Source organism: Ursus arctos, unplaced genomic scaffold (assembly GCF_023065955.2).
Source record: "Ursus arctos isolate Adak ecotype North America unplaced genomic scaffold, UrsArc2.0 scaffold_11, whole genome shotgun sequence".
Taxonomy (NCBI): Eukaryota; Metazoa; Chordata; class Mammalia; order Carnivora; family Ursidae; genus Ursus; species Ursus arctos.
The window spans coordinates 71775959-71779335 of NW_026622775.1; the positions used below are offsets into that span (position 1 = coordinate 71775959).

Genomic DNA, 3377 nt, shown 5'->3' on the forward strand with positions numbered 1-3377 from the left:
CCAGCTTTGGGCAAATGGGAGGTGTAATAGAACAGAGGTGAAGAGTGTTTATTTTGCATATGTATTGACCAAGCAACCTGGGACAAGTTATTTAAGCCCCTCTAAAGCTCAGTTTTCCCTCTTTTTTTTTTTTTTGAGAGAGAGAGAGAGAGAGCAGAGGAGGGGCAGAGAGAGAGAATCTTAAGCAGGCTCCACACCCAGCACAGAAATCAAGAGTCAGAAGTTTAACCAATTAAGTCACCCAGGTGCCCCTCTCTATTGTTTTTAATAAGAAAAATAATACAGTACCCACCTCATGAGTTTGTTATGAGGATAAAATGACATAAATTTAAAACACAAAATGCTTGACACAGAAAGCACTTAATAAGGGACAGCTGACACTATTCATATTACTATTATCATTATTCAAAAGGTTTTTCTACTTCTCCCTCCCCCTTGTTTCTCTCTCTTGCTTCTCTAAAACCTCCCAGTTCTTTACAACTTCCTGTCCCTCGTCCCTACCTCCACCCACCCCAGAAGCTCCCCCCAAGACTCCCAATCTCCCCTGCCAGGACTGAAAATTCTCCTGCCCCACCTCTCCTAGCTACTTATCTTTGGGACTATTGTCTCCTCTCAATAACCACATTAGCATAAATGTTATTATCTCTAAAATCCAATTAATTTCAATTACTGTGGCCCCAGACAGATTGCCAGTACTCTCAGTTCTTGGATGATTCTAAGAAAGTGTTGCCTCTTACTTCAATTTTACATGGCTGTAAGGTCCAGGGAAAACAGATGTGTAACTAGATACAGACTACCTCAAATCCCATTTACGCAATCACCCCAACTGTCTCAAGATGCAGGTTTTTTCTAGAATGAAGACTTTCACAACACTGGCTGGTTTTAACTGGTGTCTGCTTGACATGGTCATACATTGCAAACAAAATGGGCACAAAATGTATAGCAAGAGAGATGCTAGGTGATGATCTAGCATGTACAACTAAAGAAGGAATAATCAAGAACTGATTATAAGTGCACCTGTCTTTAAGACCCTAAAACTGCAATTTTAGTCAACATATTCAATACCAAATAATTGAATCTTGATTAGTCCTACCTGATCTATTTTATGAATTCATTCAACATCTATTCAATGAATGTCCACTGTGCACCTATCATGTGACAGGCATTCTATTCTGGGCTAAGCAGGGAAGAGGACAGACAAGATCTCTCTCAAGCTTTCCTTTGGTGGAGAAGATAGACAATCACAAGATATTTTGACCATTATTTCAAATTATTAATACCTCTGATACCTCTCATCATCAATACTTGAGAAGATACGGTAGAAAAAGAAGTTTTTGCTCTCATTGATAATTTAATATCTCAAGGCTATGTAGCCCCTGGGGCTGAGGAGGACTTAGACTGTCTGGTGGTAGTTCTAACGCACAGGTTTAGGTTATATTAAAAATAAGACAATATGCCCAAAATGGAGTCACTTATGCTAAGCTCCACATCACCAAACCAAGACTTTTCAGTTACAGTTTCAGCTTCTCCCACAAATGGAATCTTAAACCAGTCAATCAGGAATTACTGTTGGCACTAGTGAGGCAGTCTGCCTGATAGACCCCTGCCATGCCCTAAAGGAAAAAGACCTTGCCACAACCAGTCCATTCTTTGGCAGTATAACTTCCTTGTCCAGCTCCCCTCTGCCTATAAAAGTCTTTCATTTTGTACATCCCCTTAGAGTGCCTTTCTTTTTTTTTCTAAGAAACTATTTATTTTCTATCAACCTTATTTTCATTTTGTTTGCCTTTGTGGAAGAGTAACTTACCTTTATGGAAGCCCATTCAGTGGTGGTTCCTACCCATTCAGCGGCCTGAGCAGTGGGAGCTGCAGACCAGTCTTCAGTGGCAGGCTGAGCACTCCAGTCTTCAGTAGGGACCTGCTGAACAGACACAGAGGGCACCTGCACACCTTCACACCAGTCTGTGACTTCAGACTGAGTGGCAGTCAACTCAGGATCTGGAGCAGTCCATTCACCTTAAATTTCCTCCTTGGTCACAACCTCTTCAGCAGCACCCTGCTCTCCCTTTACAATCTCTGTAGAAGTAGAGATCAGGCATGACTTCCTATGGGTGTTCATGGGAAATTGTGTCATGCACATTCAGAACCTCCTAGACCAGCATGCACCACATCAGACCCATTGAGTGGGCTCCTTTGTTATTGCAAAGGATGGGGATGTCCACATAGCACAGGGGAGAGTCTGTTACACAGAGCGATGGTAGACAGGTTAACACAAGAGGCCTCTGTGAGAAGCTGGTGGTCAGCCCTAGGATCAGTAACCAACAGAGATCTTGGCTCCCAGAAGGCTGCCTGGATCTGGTTAGAAGCTTCCAGGAGGGAAGTGGCCAGAGATGAGTGGCTCCAATAGCAGGGGCATACTTCAGCATAGCTCACTGGCCACAATTTCTGGATGATATGACACTGACATCAGCCAGGTTTTCTTTTCTTTTTTCAAGATTTTATTTATTTGTTTGATAGAGAGAGAGAGAGAGAGCACAAGCAGGGGGAGCGGCAGGCAGAGGGAAAGGGAGAAGCAGACTCCCCACTGAGCAGTGAATCGGATGCAGGGCTCAATCCCAGGACCCTGGGATCAGGACCTGAGCCGAAGGCAGACGCTTAACCAACTGAGCCACCCAGGTGCCCCATCAGCCAGGTTTTCATTGGCACAATGGCAGGAGCTGCCAGCAGAAGCTACAGCCAGGTTCACTTCATATTTACGATGTAGATGCCATCACTTTTTCTTTTGTAGATGTACTGTTCGATTTGAAAGTCTAGCCACCTAAGTGGGTTCCTGCTGCAAGGAGTTTGAGGACATACTGCTCCTTCATTTGCAGGACATCGAGGGCTCTGGACATTGTAAAATTTTCCCTTTAAGTTACAACAGGAACAAGGAACACATGGACCCCTCCCTGGGTAGTGTGGAAAGGCTTGGAGCTCCTTTCTCATGTGTTAGATGGATGCTACCCAATTCATGAATCATTGAATTAAGTCAATAAGATTTTTTAAATTTACTCAGTTGGCTTTGTTTTTTTAACATTTAAGGTTGGCCCTTTTCTATATGTAGTAAGTGTTGTAACTCTATTAGTGGCCCTCTCTGCCCAGATAACATTGTCATGCCCAGGACAATGACATACCCTAATGCCCCCAAGCAATCATCTTCAACCGACAGTTAGAACTTGCGTGATAGTTCCTGGTTCCTTTGTGTTCCCAATTTTCTTTCAAAAGCCACTTTTTCTTGTAGTTTTTCAGGAAGTATTTTAGTAACACTTCCACTGAGTACTTAAAATGACAGGTCTCATGCTAGAAACATCACATACATTTAAGCTTCAAATTAGACA

At 42.9% G+C, this 3377-nt stretch overlaps 1 pseudogene; it reads right to left on the reverse strand.

Annotated features, from left to right (window-relative positions):
* Positions 1-1556: 1556 nt before the first annotated feature.
* LOC113270072 (40S ribosomal protein SA-like) lies at positions 1557-2894 on the reverse strand (annotated as a pseudogene).
* Between the last annotated feature and the right edge of the window lie 483 nt (positions 2895-3377).